This window comes from Mastigoproctus giganteus, chromosome 2, assembly GCF_048544385.1.
Source record: "Mastigoproctus giganteus isolate SK-2022 chromosome 2, ASM4854438v1, whole genome shotgun sequence".
Taxonomy (NCBI): domain Eukaryota; kingdom Metazoa; phylum Arthropoda; class Arachnida; order Uropygi; family Thelyphonidae; genus Mastigoproctus; species Mastigoproctus giganteus.
In genome coordinates, this window is record NC_143576.1 from 126,263,100 (window position 1) to 126,282,451 (window position 19,352).

A 19,352-nucleotide genomic window follows, 5' to 3' on the forward strand; every position below is an offset into this window, starting at 1 on the left:
GACCAACCCACAAATTCCAGTCAATATACGGGAAATTAAAATCCCCAATGAAATTAGCTAGCTAATTAGTTTATGTTTAAACAATGATTGATTTAATGAAAGAAATGAAAACATAGCCTGTAAAATCAAGCAAATTATAATAATAGAGAAGTTATTTACGACTTACAAACATTGAAGAATGTTTATTCTTCATCATCATCAACTAATGCACACTCGTTGATCACTTATTATTGGCTCGGCACTCGTTGGTTTGTTGCACAAGAAGTCGTCTTCTTCAGAAATGCTTCAAAAGGTGTTTGTTTCCAAGATAAGCTTCTCTTTTAATTATAAACTTCACAATTGAATGCATAAGCGTTTTTTGACGGAACGCACAAATTGCAACTAACACGATTCGCGTGGAGTAATAAGTTTCCGAAGCTTAAAATAAAAGGAATGAAGAGAAGATTCTGAAAATTTGTTTTTTTAAAGATTGAAGATTTCAGTAAAGGGGAAACACATTTCACCATAACGTAAAAAACCACAGAATTCCAGCTGTCGGTATTTTCGCAAATGCAAGAAGATCGAGTTTCGTACCCATTGATAACTGCTTGCAGTAACAGAAAGGCCAAATAAACCGGAAAGTTCAAATTGTTTTTATTGTTTTATGGTCGTGACCTCCAAGAAATGTGCTTTAGAAAAATATCACAAAGGCATTTAAAATTGATTCTTATAACAGAACATACGATAACAATGAAAGTGTAGTGCATTTTAATGATTTGAAATGGTAACTAATACAATTTACAAACCACGACCTTTTATGTGGCCTTAAGGTCACGCTCATGACCTTAAAAATGACATTTTAGAAAGATAAAAAGCTTAGTTATACAGTGAAAATTATTTCAACTTCCGAGATCTTGAAACGAATTACCAAAAAACAATGTGTTATTGGGTTCACATTACGATATTTTACCGATACAATGGGTGTGTCTGCAATTGATTAATACCGTAAGGCGGGGTACACTGTATTGTATAGCTATGCACGTGGTGTGAATGCGATATTTATGAGAGTTTAACATTCATTTTTTGTAATTAATGTTCACATATTATCGATTTTGTTGATACTTGGGGAAAAAACTCATAAACCCGGGAACTCGTAAAGCGGGAACTATCTGTATACTGATATATCTCTGCCTGTCTGTATGTACACGTGGGTTATTATCATTCTTCTTATTAACTCTTTTTGTTATTTAAGCCTCTCTGGGAAAAGTCAACAATCATGGTTTATACATAAATGAACATTAGTGCCAGTTTATTGGTCAACAATCGCTGACCAATAAACTAATTATATTCGTAGGCATGAGTTCCTAAAGTTTTGGGGAGGCCTATAACATTAACATTTACTAGCATTGTTATATTTTTTGAAGGCTGATTGCATATTTAGCTAATTATCTTTATTAGATTTATGTACTATTGAGTCAACTACTTTTAAATCTTATTCAGTGATAAATTTTTTTGAATAAAAAATTAGAAAATGAAATTTTTTAATTTTCTATTTCTAAAAAATAACAAAATACTAAACCAGTCATTATGATTAACGGTGCTTACACAGTAATAATCCTCCAATTTATTGCTAATAATTACATGAAAGTAAACACAAGATGACAACTATTCACAACTTGTGAAGGTGTTGTGACATTGAGTTTTGCTTTACAAACATATTCACAAGAAATTCTAGTGTATTTGTATCTTTTCAAAAAACAGCAGGGTGATTCAATTCTCTTTTACTAACTATAAATAAATCTTTATCCTTATTAACATGCCAAAAAACTTTGTTCTACTTAAGTTATAACTGGTACAATGTGATGCAACCTCATACCTTTTAGCTATTTCAATTGGCATTAACAGAAAACTGTTAACTTCAAAATGCATATTTTTGGGTCAGAGTCATTGACTTTCTTTTTTCTAGTTTTGCAAATGTTTACAAGCATAAACTGATGTTTATGCTTGTAAACTTTAAATTTGATCAACCATAAAATTTAATCAACCCCAAATTGATTATATACATACATTTTGTTGCTTGTTTCATACCAAATATTTAACCAGTTCTTCAATTTTCTTGAGCATTAAGAATAAGTCCTGAGCTGGATATCATCATTCTTCTCTTTCTTGGCAATTCCTTTCTATTTCTGATTCTCTCTCTCTCTCTCTCTCTCTCTCTCTCTCTCTCTCAGGATAACTCGGGGTTTTTTTTTTTTTTTTTTTTTTGGCTGGTGCAGAATAAGCCTCAGGCTTCCTTGCACCATATGGCTAATAATAATAATAATAATAATAATAAAGCTATAAACACCTATGCGGTCCCAGTGCTAACATACTCCTTCGGGGTCATAGATTGGACTAAAACAGAGCTGGAGGATATCATGAGAAAGACAAGAACAATGATGACCAAGAGCCGCCAACACCACCCGAAATCTGCCGTGGAGAGATGACAATTGCCCAGAAAGAAGGAGCCTGATAGACCTCATTGGGCAACAGAAGACAGCAATAGTTAACCTGAAGGATTAGTTTCAGAAACACACGGCAGCACTCCACCAGGCCAAAAGGAAGATACACAAGCAATATACCCCACTCAACCTAAGCAAGAAGTCCCCCCCCCAACCAGGAGGCACAAACGAAGCTAGAAAGATGGGCAGAAAAGACATTCCATGGCAGACACCACAATGATCTCCATCAAGATTACATAGAGTTCACGAACGGGATGCTCTCCCTTGAAACTGAAGGATTCATGCTCGCCGTGCAAGACCAGGTAATCAACACCAGAAACTATAGAAAATACATCTCTAAGGAGCCCAGAGTGTCCGATGACACATGTCGACAATGCCACTTGGCGTCAGAAACAATCCAACACATCACTGCGGGATGCTAGGTGATCACTCAGACTGAGTACACTCATAGACACGACCAGATAGCCAAGATAATATATAAGAAGCTAGCAAGGAAATACCAGTTGATCGAAGGAAATGTACTGTACTACAAGTACAAATCCCAAACTGTACTAGAGACAGCAACCCACAAACTGTACTGGGACCGCTCCATAATAACGGACAGGACAATCCCACACAACAGATCGGACATAACCCTTGTGGACAAGAAGGAAAAAGCTACCTATCTGATTGACATAGCGGTACCCAACATTGGCAACCTGCAGAAAACCCATGGGGAAAAAATCAAGAAGTACACAAACCTAAGTCAGGAGATCAAAGAGATGTGGTATATGCAGCAAGTAACAACCATCCCGATCATTGTGTCAACCACAGGTATGGTGCCAAAGACCCTACATAACAGCCTAGCAGCAATAGGTCTCCCAGCAAACACCTACAAGGAACTTCAGAAAGTTGCAATCCTGGACACCTGTAGGATAATCAGAGTTCCTCGATCAACAGTAACACAAGACATAACAACAACCACCCTGTGTACTTAGTAGCAATACCCGTTACGAAGAGGAACCCCCCAATCAGGGAGAAATAATATAAGAGAAATAATAATAATAATAATGCTGGTAATATTCTGCAGCACTCTTCAAAGGTGTGAAGAATGGTATCCACAAATTCAAAGAAAACCCTCATTCCACAGTTTGGTGTCTCAAAGGTTTGTGGGTTATTTCCTTCATCCATACAGTTATATTATCTTCTTACAAGTGGTACAGACAGTTTATTCAAACTTAGGGCATCTGCTTCCTCCTCAATTTCATGCCAAAACAAAGTAATTATTCTACTGGAAAAAAATTATAATATGATTTAGCAGTTAAATACGATTTTCTGCTCGTCTAGTCAAACTCAATATTTCAAGACTAAGGGAAAATAAAGCTCCTGGAGTTAATGTCCTCACAATAACTTTGAGGGAGGTGGCAAGAGAGTGCAGTAAACTATTAAGGTTAATTGTTGTATTAAGAGTGAAGACCCAGAGTATCAGTATGGCTCTACAGTGGTAGGGAAAATTATGGAGGAAATGATCAAGAATGCAATACAAGGACAATTAGAAATAAACTGAATTTTGAAGGATACTAAAAAAAAAAAATGCTTTATCAAGGGGAAATAGTGCTTAACTATTCTGATACAGTTACACATGAGCCGGATGTAGGAATAATTGCAACAATGTTTACTCGTACTTCAGTAACACACAAACGGTTACAAAATAAGCTGTACCGTGTTGGAATCATGGGTAAGATTCTTAAATAACTGCAGGGTGGCTTGTTTGTTATTTGGTTTTTAGGAGCATTAGCAACTAAGGCCATATTGCTCCAGGAATATGTGGTGGTCATTCCCTTGACCTTTCCGCATCCTCCGTATTTGGTGGTGACGGGCTCGAACCCTAGTCTAATCAAGAAGCGTGTGCTATGCACTGCTGCTCCTTCCCACCTGGCTACAGAGGTGCCCTGCAGGGTGGCTGCAAGAGAGGAGGAGACAAAGGGTTGCAATGAATGATTGCTCTTCAGATTTGGTAAATGTTAAAAGTGAGCAGGTTTCCAAGGATCAGGTCTGGGATTGTTATTTCTGATTTTCATAATGATATGAAAATTTGCAGAAGAAGAACGGACTGGGAAAGTGGTTAATGGTACTCCTCCAGGAGAACTTACTCTTCTTTCTGTTGTAGGTCTCAAAGATGGTCAGAAAAACTGCAGCTATGATTTAATGTAGTAAAATGTAGTCTTACACTTGGGGCATAGCAAACCAAAAATAATATACATTTGAAAAGGCTAGGTTAAAAACAGTAGAGAAAAAAAGGAATTCAGGTGTCTTGATTTAGGTTGACATGATGTTCTCCATGTGGCATAGATAGGTGGCAAGGAGTGGGCTTATTGATTCTACAGTGGCAGATTTAGTAATACAAGATCATGAAACAAAGATTTTAGCTTATTTCCACACCTATCCTCCAGGTGCTGATATGTGGATGACACATTCACATTAATTAGGGCCAGCTATGAGCACATGGCATTAGCATAGCTCAATGGGTTTAAAACCAAAATTCAGTTTACTTTGGAAAGGGAGGTTAATTTCTTCCCTTCCTAGACATTTTAGTTAGAAAACTTGTGTCTTGTTATACTACACCTAGTCCCAATCAGTACACTAATGTTAAAAGGGAGCACTAAGTCATTACAAGTAATGGATTAGGAAGGTGGTGTTGAAGAGGGTGACAGACATATACAAGAAGCAGGCCTACCAAAGAAATTTCTTTAATACAAAATTAAAAGTGAAAATCATAAAATATGTTTTATTTCAATCTAGGGCTAAGGTAAAGAAAGCCAACACGAGAACAACGAGAAACGTCGGATAACTTACGCAGAAAATTAGTTTCCCGACACTCTAGAGCTGCTTGCTCAGTAAACAGACGGTAGGTGCTATCGGTCTGGAGCCGAAATCGAGAAGGATATATTGATTGACAGGTAGGCAGGGCAAACGATGAAATGACTGGTGGTGGGCGCAACAGAGGACAAGCTACTGTGTAGCCGTTGGGTGGCATTATAATGTGTACTGTAATGCAACATTATAATGTGGCATTACGAGTGAAGAACAGTGCATAATAGTTTTGTAATGAATGGTAAACAGGTAATAGTAGCGATGAATCTTTTAAAGATGGAAGAAATTTGTAAGGAAAATAAAATGTTGGTTGATTTTTTGATGAAAACTAAATTAATAAACGTTTCATTCTGTTCATTTTTATGCTCTTCCTTATGTTTTTTTCTCATTATTAAAAGCAGATTTTTGGAGTTCATGAGTGTTTTTACTATACTGTTGATTTAGGTTTGGTTACGAAAAAAGGAAAAGGTTTCTTTATTTTTCATTATATTTCATAACCTGACCTTAAATGGTAAGTTAGGAAATAATAGAAACGGTTTCCTTATATTTAGTGACCTAACCTTAAACGTTAGGTTAGGAAATAATACATGAAAAGAAAGATTCTATATATAGAATCTTTCTTTTTTATATATATATATATATATATATATATATATATATATATATATAGTGAATAGTTGTTCAGGTGTTGATTGACATTATGATACATGTGTATCTGCACGAGTGTCTTTAAAAATAAAAAGTACTGTAATAAAAAAATAATATTTTGTTAATAAACAATTTATACGCTAGTCCCATGATTCTAAATAAAAAAGATTAGGTTACCCCCTCCGTTTCGGGAGGGGTTCAAGCTCCCATGGGATTCAAGTGGAGGTAACCTGACCTTTTTTCACCATTATGGAAAGTGTTCATTAGGGCAAGTTACCATTAGTGCTACTAAAATGATACTAACCCGATGTTATCGTGTATTGTGTTTGCACACCAATCAGCACATCATTTGCCATGCCTACCTGTCAATCAATAAATCATTCTTGACTTTGCTCCAGACCGATAACACCTAGCGTCTGTTTACCGAACGAGCAGCACTAGAGTGGCATATCGGGAAACTAATTTTCCATATAAGTAATCAGACGTTTCTTTATCATTCTCGTGTTGGCTTTCTTTACCTTTGCCCAATCTAGCTAACATTTATAGCTTTGGATAGAAAATACATTAGCAGTAAATGTTTTTTTTTTTTTTTTTTTTTTTAATGTTCTCTACTACTTGGCAGGTCTTTATTCTGATGTTTTTACATGGGCATAATGTAGCTTCACATTTCCTTACACACACACACACACACACACACACACACACACACACACACACACACACACACACACACTGCATACTTGACAGTACATTATTATGCGAATATTGTTCAGCTGAGGGAGGGAATGAAATAACTCTGTAGGAGGGATGTTGTCTCACAATACCATGCCCTTTATTTCTGCCTAAGAACTTAGCCCTAATTAAAGAGACCACAGAAATTACTCCATTTATCAACAGGACTAGAAACAATCTTTCCAAATAAGTGGTATTATGAGAATATTGTTATCTATTCTACTGCCGTGAAGAAATAGATGTCTGAAGTAGGGACAGACAAAAGACATCCCCCCCACTACTTTGGATTTTAAACAATGTTAACATCCCAACTGAAGAAAAAAAGTTGTTCTTATCTTCCACTGAATTTCTGATGCATGTTTTAACCTCAACTGTGTAACAAGGTATTGCTATTAAATAACGAGACTGAGCATGCACAGTCATTACACGCCAAGTACCACCTGGGAAATAAAGGCACAGCAGTGAACCTTGAACCTTTCTATAGTTGTCTGCTAAGTCACATTACAATGTGCTTTGCAGTGAGACAGGTTTTCATTACCTTGTGTTTTTGCAGTATGCTGGAAATATGACAGACAAAAGAACTGAACAATGAATCAACTTCAAATTTTTAACAAAACTAAAGCAAACACCAACTGAAAGTTATGAGTTGTTACGTCAAGTTTATGGAAAAGTATATGTCAAGAGCTCATGTGTTTGAATGGCATAAAAGATCTTTAGAAGGAAGGGAAAATGTGGAAGATGATGAATGACCAGGCCATCTGGTAACCATTAAAACTGATGAAAATGTGGACTGAGTAAGGAAATTGATTAGAAGTAGTTATTATGTTGTTGTTATTTGGTTTTTAGGAGTGTTAGCAACTGAGGCCATATTGCTCCAGGGATATGCGGTGGTCATTTCCTGACCTTTCCGCATCCTCCATATTTGGTGGTCACGGGCTCAAACCCCGGTCTGATCAAGAAGCGTGTGCTATGCACTGCTGCTCTTGCCCACCTGGCTATGGAGAGGGCCCTTGATTAAAAGTGATCGTCATTTAAGCATTAGAATGGTTCCATCAGAACTTACAAACTTATGGACATAGAAAAAGTTAGACAAATTTTAACTGACAATTTAGGCATGAGAAAAGTGTTTGCCAAGGTGGTGCCAAAAATTATGAATGAAGATCAAAGAATGAGAAGATTCCAAGTTTGTGAAAACATTTAAAAAAAAACTGAAGATCCAGACTTTGAATGCTTATGATAAAAGCTGGCTGTTTCAGAACAACCCAAACTCTAAAAGGCAGTGAATGCAACGGAAGAACAAACAATTCCCCATACCAAAGAGCAAGAATGTCAAGATCAAAAATGAAAATCATGCGTCTTGTTTGCTTCGATATTAAAAAATTATTATGGCTCTATGTCCCATCAAATCAGAACATCAATCAAACATACTACACAGAAGTTCTGACAAGGCTGAACATTACTCCAGTTTTGGAGTACCGATGCTACCTTTGTACTATTCAAACAGGCCAATGTATCAGTATTGACATCTGCAAAAAATACAGTAGAGCGTCGAAAATCCAAGTGTCAGTAATTTGAAACGTCAGTAATCCGAACGGCCCAGTATTTTTTTTTATGCTGATGCCATAAAACAATTACAGTAAATGCCAGTTATTGTGATCACGTTTGCGAATTGAATTTTGATTCCATTAAACAGCAATTCTAATAAGCAAAAATCAGAGGAATATTATCTACAGGCTATAAAAATATAGATATAAAGCACAAATTTACACCTTTTTTTTTTCCCTTACCAATTAACAAAATTAAATGATACATGAAAATCGGAAGAATATTATCCACAGAATAGCGAAATAAAAATAAACTTACGCTTACATACACAGTTTAATTAACATACATATAGTGACCATTATCATTATATAACATATACTAGACCTATTCTTAATGTATACTAGTCCTATTCTTATCAAATAAAAGAACCTCAATTTATAAAAAAATATTGTTCAATTTTCCTGGTTCTCATCTACATCAATATTTGGACATGAGACATTAAAAATGTTGCTGAATCTTGAAGAGTTGATTAGCATTAGTAGAGGCATATGATGCAAGAAAGAAAGCTTATTCAGCATCAGCCAAAAAAAAAAAAAAAAAAAAAAAAAAAACACACAACACTCCCATTTCACCCCTCCGTTCGCTCAAAATACCTGCCGAGTTCAGCCTTAAATTTGTTTAGGCTATCAACTTCAACAACAAGTGATGGAAGTCGGTTCCACCAACCAACCACCCGCTGGCCAAAGGCAAATTTCCGCACATCTATCCGACATCCGTCCTTCCTCAATTTGAATTTATGCCCTCTGAGCTGATTATTCTGAGCAAGACGAAGAATCCCATTGGCACTGAGCATGCTCAAACCATTCAAAGCCTTATACACCTCTATCAGATCACCTCGCCGGTGCCTAGTCTCCAGACTCTGTAATTTGCAAAACATACGCCTTTCTTCGTAAGAGCAACCCTTTGTTCCATTCCCTAATCTTGTTGCCCTTCTCTGTACCCGTTCCAGCAGCTCTACATCCTTCTTGAAATGAGGCCTCCAGACCTGTATACAGTACTCAAGATGTGGCCTTATACAAGGGAATAATCACCTCCTTATCCCTGCTAGAAAAATTCCTGTATATCATTGACAAGACACCATGAGCTACTCTCAGAGCTCGTCTGCACTGCTCAGAGAACTTCATATCTGCCTGCACAATTACCCCCAGGTCCTTTTCATTCTCCACCACTGTCAGTGTAGTACCGCAGAGTTGATACGTTGCTCTGGGGTTACTGTTTCCCATATGTAGTACTTTACATTTGTCAATGTTAAACTTCATTTGCCACCTCTCAGCCCATCTGTTCAACCTTTCCAGATCCTGTTGCAGCAGCAGCATAGCGTCAGTGGTGTCCTTAACAACCCAGCCAACCTTTGTATCATCTGCAAACTTGGACATTAAACTTAATATCCCATCATCAATATCATTCATAAACACCGAAAACAACAACGGACCCAACACTGAACCCTGAGGAACTCCACTAATAACATTAGTCCACGTTGAGCAGTGTCCATTGATTACCACTCTCTGTCTTCTGCCACTCAACCATCCCCTTATCCATAGCAGCAATTTGCCTCCAATGCCACACTGCTCCAATTTGTGCAGCAGTCTACCATGTGCAACAGTATCAAAAGCCTTTCTAAGATCCAAATATATAATATCAAAGTTATTCCCTGCATCCAGTTCTTTTGTGACTACATCATAGTATCCAATCAAATTGGTCAGGTAAGACCTGCCCTTAACAAAACCATGCTGCGTCTGAGCTATAACTGAAGTCTTGTCTAGATGATCCTGCAGTGCTTCTTTAACCAGTGCCTCCATTAATTTACCTGGAACAGAAGTTAAACTAACAGATCTATAATTACTTGTGTCAGCCTTTGATCCTCCTTTGTGAATTGGGGTTACATTTGCACATCTCCAGTCTATGGGTACTTCCCCTGAGTCCAAAGAAGCTCTCATAAATATTGCGAGGGGTTTGCTTACTTCCGTTGCTGCCTCCTTTAATATAACTGGATAGATCCCATCCACCCCAGGTGCCTTTTTTATGTTTATCCTCAACAATCTCTCCTCCACTTTCCTCTCAGTTATTACAAAATCATCCAGCTCACTGCCAATGTTTACTTTACCTACATCATTCTCCTTCCTAAATAACTCCTCATGTGTGAATGTAGATGAAAAATACTCATTTAGATTGTTAGCCACCTGAGCAGGATCCTCAACTGTTGAACCATCAATATCCAGTGGAGCAATCTGATTCATCCCTTTCCTTCTTGAGTTTAAATAGGTAAAGAACTCTTTTCTGTTTTTCTTTGCATTCTTTGCCAAGGATTTTTCGTAGTCTGCCTTTGCCTGCCTAATCTCCTTTGTGACTTGGTTACAGACCAACTTATATCTATTATAGGCTTCCATGTCACCCATTAATTTGCATGTATCCCATGCATTTTTCTTCTCTGCCATATGTCTCATTAGTTCATCTGACAACCATTTAGGCCTAAACCTTGAACAATATTTCTTAGTTGGTATGTAAACCCTGGTAGCCTCCAAGATTAGTTCCTTGAATGCTTCCCATTTTGAGTTTGCTGTTGGTAACATCATCAGTTGGTCCCACTGTATAGAATTTAAATACTGTCTCAGACCATCATAGTTGCCTTTACGAAAACAAAAACCCTTCCCTTTACCTCTGATGGTAGTTACCTCCTTCAGTAAATCCCACTGCAACACACTGTGATCACTGCCACCTAGTGGTTCATTTATCTGCAGATTCTTAATGCATGAAGAATCACTACTGATAATCAGATCAAGAGTATTGCTCCCTCTTGTTGCCTCACGAACATGCTAATGTAGAAAACAATCATCCAATAAATCCACAAAAGCCTTGCTAGTGTGCAAGTGACCAACTCACAAATTCCAGTCAATATCTGGAAAATTAAAATCCCCCATTATAAGACTCTCTGATTTACTGGCCCACTCTATTTCCCTGTACAATATCTTATTATACTCCTCAGAGTCATTAGGCCTATAGCACACTCCTACTCTCAATTTTGATTTCCCTATGCTTATGTCACACCAAACTGACTCGACACTGCCCTGTCCATCGATGTTGACTGGCTTCACTTCCTTGGATGTTATGTATTTCTTAACTAATAGCATAACCCCTCCTCCCCTCCTGTCCTGTCTATCCTTTCTATACACATTGTATTCCCCAAATTCCAGTTCCGCATTACTTATATCTGTGTGACACCACGTCTCTGATATCCCAACAATATCTGCCTTTGATGTTTTGAGCAATACCTCAAATTCAAATTTATTTACCAAACTCCTAGCATTGGTGTACACACAGGTATACATGCACCTGTTTCTATTCTTGGCTACCCTAACACAACCCATGTGTTTACTTGTACCGCAATGACTCCCAGCAGTCTCTGAAATATCCTGCATCTTGTTTTTCAGGCTTCTGCTCATTTCAACAGAAGCAGTGCAAGAATCACTTCCACCTCTGCCAGTGGCTACTGTTAATCTATTATCCTTGTATCCCCCACAACTAGCAGTTTTCCGACCCACCTAACTCTGCCTCGATAGCATCAGCAAAAATTCTTGCACCCTTTCTAATTAAGTGTATCCCATCCCTGTAGAAGCAATCTCTCCTGTTAACAAGTACAGTCCAGGCTGAAAAAAATTTTACTCCTTGAGCCTTGCACAATCTTTCCAGGGCCGAATTGATCGACAAGGCTCTCATCATATACTCCCTCCTATCGTCTCTGGGCAGAATTGCAGATACTTTCAAATTCAACCCTAATTCACGGCTTTTTTTTCAACAGTGACCTGTACTTGCTAAGTAATTCCGCCGGTCTCCTACTCTTAATATCATTAGTGCCAACGTGTACAACTATATCACTTTTTGTGCCCTTAAAAGATGATATCCGCTCTACAACATCAACCTTTGCCCCTGGCAGACATACCCTGGTCCTATTCCACCTATCCTTTTTGAAAAGCATGTTCCCCGCTTCCCTGATAAGAGTCACCAACAACTACTAGTTCCTGTGGGACCAGTGTATTCTGCCTAAGGGGTTGCCCATTTTGTGTTGCCTGATGACAAAGTGCAAGCTCTGGCGTTGATATGGGCGGCTGACAGCTTGATGGGCCCCTCAATTTATTTCCTTCGAGGGCATCCACCCTGTTCTTCAAGCTCTCATAAAGGCCCATAACAACGCTGAGTTGTCGCCTGATTTCCTTGCACTCCTTACATCGTGCACACACAAAGACATCCCCCTTGGCAGTATCATGTCCCGTACCCGACTGCTCCGCAAACATCAAGCAAACAGTGCATTTTAAAAGACTGTGATTCAGAGGGGGCAACTACCTCCTCAGTTCTCCCCTGAACCACAGCACTCCCATTAGCTTGAGCCTTTTGCTTTGCTGCTCTGGTCTGAGTCATGATTCCGATTTAATTCAATAAAATTTCAAAACAAAATTAAATCCTTAAGTTATACCCCAAAACAGTTATAACGCTATATTTATTTTTTCGGTATATAGTGTTTTCTACGAGTTCCCTTTATATAACTTCCATATCACGTGTACCACTATAGTTATGTATTAATTATTTGTTACGATTAAGTCGTTTATATATATATGAGTTAAAAGTACAATTTAATTGACAATAAAGTTTATCAAGATTAATAGATTTACTTATTAATTGACAATATTATATTATGCACTATACTACACTAAGGTTATGCTATCGTGTAAAAATGGCGGGAATTCACGAACGGTACTTCTACGGACTCGTAAGTATTGATTAGCTTCCAAATCTCGCTATCTCAATTTAGAATAAACTAAGGATCCTGGCTAGGTCTATAATCTACTTATAGAAGATAATTTAATATAACAATTGGTTAATAAATCGACTAAATTTGGTTAAAAAAAAAAAGACCTCTCGTTCAATTTGTAACACATGGATTTGATACCGTTACCGATACTAAGTAATACCTACAAAATCTCTGTCTAAGTTAAACTTTAAACTAAGTATCGTAACTAGGAATATAAAGCTACTCTAGAAATAAGTTAATATGACAATTTAAGCTAATAAATCAGAAAATAAATCAGGAAAAACTTCTCTGTTCCAAGAGCGTCAAAGAGCTTCGTCCGCACAGGCTACTCTCATACCCAGACACCTAATGAACACATTTGTAGAAATACTAACTAAACATAATGCTTTGTAATCTGTTATTCAACACACTTTGTAATGTAAACTGATATTTCTGTTCACTGACATTTTTTTGGTGGTTGTAAAATATAAAACAGTACAAAAAAAAATTTTATCAATAACAAAAGAACACGGCATGCAGAAATTGCAACTAACAAGATATGTGCAAGTGAGATACTGAGTAAAAATATTCTGAACAAAGTTTTTACGGAGTTTTATTTTACCATACTGTAGTTTTTCTTTGTCTTTTTAAAGGAAGCAGAAATTCTGAACAATTAACAAAAGTTGTGATTTTAAACAGACTTTCAAAGGCAGAAAACGGATCTTCATTAGCAAAATTTTACTAGATTGGAAAGTCAATCATAACAGACATTAAAAAAAACAAGGAAAATTTTTAAAATTCACATTGAAATTTGATTCAGATGATGCAAAAAAAAAAAAAGAGAAACACTATGAAAACAGCTAATGACCCATCTCTTGAAGATGTCATTTATTTGTGGTTCACACAGACACGAAGTTTAGGAGAACCCATATCTGGACCGCCTAATTTTTAACAAAAAATTAGGCAGTCCCTCAGATTAAGGCCAGTGTTTTTATTTCTAAATTTACTAAACCTATTTTTTTTTAGTCTCCAGAACAGCATTTTTGATAAGTTCAAAAATCCGAACAAATCGGAAGTCCAAACTACCCCCGGTCCCAATTAGTTCGGATTATCGAAGCTCTATTGTACCCACAGCCTAGCATCAAAATAGTTCCAATTTGCCGTACATACAGAAAAGCACCTCAACTGGCCTTCTCGGTAAACCTGTGCAGGTCTCACAGTTTCAGCATACTCAAAGGCAATAACGATATGATCATTGGAAACCGACTCCGCCAACACCTCCCAATTCCTTATGTGACTTGAACCATTAAATGTACAGAGTGCTACATCTATATTAGACTCACCATTTACAGTCCAAGAGGTAGAATGAACTGATCTTTCATTATGGATAACTAATCCACAACAGGTAATAACCTTCACTAATGCAAGTCCCCTATCATCTGTTAATTCGCTGTACCATAGACGATTTTTATATTAGCATTCAATCCACAAAGAAGAATATCCTGTTCCCCATCTATATCTCAAGATGAATCATAAATTCTTTTTTGTGCAATAACACCTTTAACTGTCTCCAATAAATCTTTTTGTAGGAACATAAAGAATCACTACTTCATTATCTAACTTCAGACATTTGGATTAGCTAATGTATAATCTGGCTACCTCTACTGTACAAACTGGTGACTGGAGGAAGTGTGAGCAGAATCAAAGGGAATCATTGATGAGACCATATTATGTTAAGAAGCTCAGTATATTCTTGCTGCATGTATGCCACATCCAAAAATTTCATTACTTCATATGCATGCCCCCCCCCGCTACTTTTTACTTTATTGACTGATTGCTTCATAAATAGTCAAACAAATATAACTTATCAGCAAAAATATCTAACCTTCCCAAAAACTTCCTTTTCATTCCACACATGGTCTCATTTCAAATCTCAATGTTATTCATTTTCATCTACAGCTAACAAGGCCCCCACTTACTTTTTCTTAGAGAAACCCACCTATCGATGGCCTCAACCACTGTTCATTTCAGCTGTCCTAATTATTTGAACTATGGCTGCTTTGCTTTAAAGGTGGTAATGTCTGCTCTGACATTCCATGTGAATGACTTACTAATTTGGAATCCATTCTTGTCAATCTTCTCTTGCATAAAATCCCCGTACCCTATTCTGTCAAATTTATCTGTTGCCTCTATCGTTCTCCCAACTCCACTGATCACTTGGAACTCTGACGTCCTTTCTTGGAAACAACTTTCTCCAGACAAATTCTAGCAGTAAGCTAATTTTTCTTGGTAATTTTTTAAGTTTACAACTCCAACTAGCTTCAATTTTGTAGTCAAATGGGCCCAGCTGGAACAGATTCTGAGGCTGGTGCAATTATTAATGACTTCACACAGATTGTTCCTTTACCGACCAGAACACCAGACAATCCTAACCACACACACCCTACACCTTTGATTTTTTTTCTCACAAACAACCCTTCATACACTGTCAGTATTAGTGGTCCTCTAGGCATCTCAAATCACAAATCAGTGATGGTCTTATCTCCAATGAAGTCTCTCTCTCTCTCTCTCTCTCTCTCTCTCTCTCTCTCTCTCTCTCTCTCTCTCTCTCTCTCTCTCTCTCTCTCTCCCTCCCTCCCTCCCTCCCTCCCATTGTTTCACATTGTTTGGCATTACAAGAATGTAACATGGAATGATCTGCAAGATTTCTATTCTTCTTTTCCTTAGTTCTATTATTGTTTTAAATCTTCTGATGTCACTGCTTGTTCATATCACATCAGTGACATCATTAATGTAAGAACGAAATCTTATTCCACACTCCAATTTAAAATCTCATCATTTATGTAACCCATTGTTTTTCCAATAAATGTAAAGGCTGTCCAAGATAACAATGTTGAATACTGAAATTGGCTTGCATTCAAATTGCCAGGTTCAATTTCTGCATACACTAAAGCTCACAACAATTGTGAAGCAGTTATTAATCAATCCAAACTAGAGGTTGAATAGGCTAAGATCAGAAACTTGCTTATTGTCAAAACAGTAGTCAAACATTCTTGTATGTGGCCAAAGCTATTGGACGTAAAATTTGTCAATCTATACTCCTATCTCGCATAAAACCTGATGGTTCTATTGGCTCCTCGGCTAAATATAAAAAATGTCAGAAGGATTTTAAACAATGCTGTTGTTGCAAAGAATGCTCCAGGTCCTGATAGCATTTCTCTGCTTGTTCTCAAAATCTGTGCTCCTGTTATAAGTTGCTTTTTTACTTTTTCTTTTTCACTCTTATTTCACTTGATTTTTCCTTCAAAGTGAAAACTTTAAAATTTGTTTATATCCAGCCAGTTAATAGTGACAAATCTCTCCCATCCAATTATTGTCCCATTGCTCTTACACTTCTACTCTTTCTAATTACAGACTAGTTTATATCTACCACAGGCTATTGTATGTATCACCTGATAACTTACATACATCCCATGCATTTGTCTTCTCTGCCATAAGTCTCATCAGTTCATCTGATATCCATTTAGGTCTAAGGCTGGAATAGCATTTCTTAATTGGTACTAACAGCCTAAAAGCTTCTACGATTACTTCCCCGAATGCTTCAATTTAGAATTTCCTGTTGGTAACATCATCAGATGGTCCCACTGTACAGAATTTAAAAACTGTCTGAGACCACTGCAGTCACCCTCAGAAAAGCAAAAGCTCTTCCATTTACTGTTGACAGCAGTTATGTCTTTAAGTAATTCTCACATCAGCACACACACACTGTGATCACTGCCACTCCGAGTCTCTTACCTGCAGGTTCTTAATGCATGAAGAATCACTGCTGATAATCAGATCAAGAGAATTGCTTCCTCTGTTGAGGAAGAGTATTGCCAGATGAAGAGTACTGTCTCTTTAACATGCTGTAGAAAACAATCATCCACTAAATGCACAAAAGTCTTGCTAGTGAGTAACCAACCCACAAACTGCAGTGAATGTCTGGAAAGTTAAAATCCCCCATTATAAGTCATTCTGATTTATTGGCCAACTATTTCTCTGTACAGTTGTTTGCTGTACTCATCAGAGTCACTACACCTATAACACACTCCTACACTCATTTTTCCCAGTGCTTATGTCACACCAAACTGACTCAACATTGCATCGACCACTCATGCTGACTGAATGCACTGCCTTATATTAAATACACATCTTAACTAAAAGTATAATCCCATCTCCTTGTCCTTTCTGTACACATTGTACTTCCCATATTCAAATTCTGCATCCCTCATTTTTTCAGTGAGACCAAGTCTCCAATATCCCCCTAATGCAGCAATTTCCAAACTGGGAGGCGCATCTCCCTGGGGAGGCGCGGATTAGTGCAAAAGGAGGTGCAAAAAGTTTAACAGAAATGTAATTTTCATAACATAACATAAATAAATGAAAAAATATATACATATAAATAAACTTTCATAACATAACATTAAATTTTATAACCTATTTTTTAAAGCATTTACTGCCACCTATCTCACTCTAACTTCGATATAAACATGAGATAAAACATTTGGAAGAAAAATATTTTATTTTACTGAAATGGATTGATGAATTATGATTGATATGATGTAATGTAATATATATAATTTAGTGCATACTATGTATGACATATATAGGTAGATTGCATAGTATAGCATTAGCTGCATGGCTGAAAATATGGTTTCAGCAGTGTGCGATTGTGTTTTTTATTGTTTTTGGCGTGATTACTTACTGATAATGATCATTAATAATATAGAAGTTGTAGTTCTAAATTACGTAGAACCTAATGTAGAATTACCTAATGTAGTTCTAAATTACTAACATAATTTAGAACTACAGATGCTTATTATTTCATGTAGTATTAATAATTATTGTATTAACATATTAAAAATAAGAAATTGCACAATTATAGATGTCAAGGGAGGCACCGGGAAAATTTTACAGGTCAAGGGAGGCGTAGGCTCAGAAATTTTGAGAACTGCTGCCCTAATGTCTACATTTGATGACTTAATCAGGACTTCAAATTCATGAAATTTATATACTATGCTACTAGCATTAGTGTACATGAAAGCATAAATGCACCTGTCCTTTACTAACATGGGCTGTGTTAGTTTCCCTAACACAGCCCATGTATTCATTTGTTCCATGATGACCAACAGTAGGGCTTGAAATCCATGATACCTTGCTTTCCAAGGTGTTGCATGTTCGAATAGAAGAAGTGCAAGAATCATTTTTAACTCTAGCTGCATCTCTAGTTAATCTATTAGTCTATGTATCCCTCCAAGCTATCAGTTTTCCAACCCACCTAATACTGTCTCGATAGCATCAGCAAATACTCTTGCACCCGTCTGTTCTATTCAAGTGTATTCCATCCCTGTAAAAACAGTCTCTCCTGTTAAAAGCACAGGCCACATTAGAAAATTTCTACCCTAAGATGGATAATAAGTGAATATGATCTAATCAAAGAAAAGCACAGGTTGCTTAAAAAGGATTATTCAGAAATGCTTCCAGCTCACTTGAAAATACTTTTGAAACAAACTTGAAGGTTCAGTTTTATTTAGGTTCCTTTTATGGCACCGTCTTGCAATAGAAAAGAGTTACAAAAGATGGTGTAAAGTCACATGTGGCTGACATTACTGGTGGCCAATTGAAAAAAAAAAGAGACCTCCACAAAAAAATCAAACCAAACAAGTGTAGATTTGATTGCATGTAACCCTAAAACTAAGAAAAATATTCACCTAAATATCTGTACTGCTTTATTTCCTTATTTTACACATAAAAATTATTGAAAATAAACCTCTTCTTTATAATTAGACTGTTTTAATACCAAAAACGCAATATCATAAATTTAGCCATAGAGAATATCACTGAAATAACTGAAAGTAAGTTGCATTCAATTAATCAACATAAAGAATAAATTAAAGTAATGCTGGAATAAAACTTCTTTTTTTTTTTTTTTGAAATCGATACTATGTAATCATTGATATATCAATAACTCTTTTTTTCTTTTTTTTTTTTTTCAAATATTACTCCATACAACTTCACTCATTCTCTTACTCAAAATATAAAAATTTTCAAAGCTAAAGATATAGGTGAAAAATATATACTATTTTCCACTTAAGTAAAGCATTAAAAATATTATATCAAAACAATTCCCCCCCCCCACATTTTATAGTGACCATTATCATTATATAATGTATACTAGACTAACAGTCCTATTGTTATCAAATAAAAGAACC

General features: G+C 36.6%; 1 protein-coding gene across 1 annotated transcript in view; it reads right to left on the reverse strand.

Moving 5' to 3' along the window:
* The window catches only part of Pkn (serine/threonine-protein kinase N), a 718,384-nt gene that overhangs the window by 545,139 nt on the left and 153,893 nt on the right, over window positions 1-19,352 (reverse strand). The gene's annotated exons all lie outside the window — the stretch shown is intronic.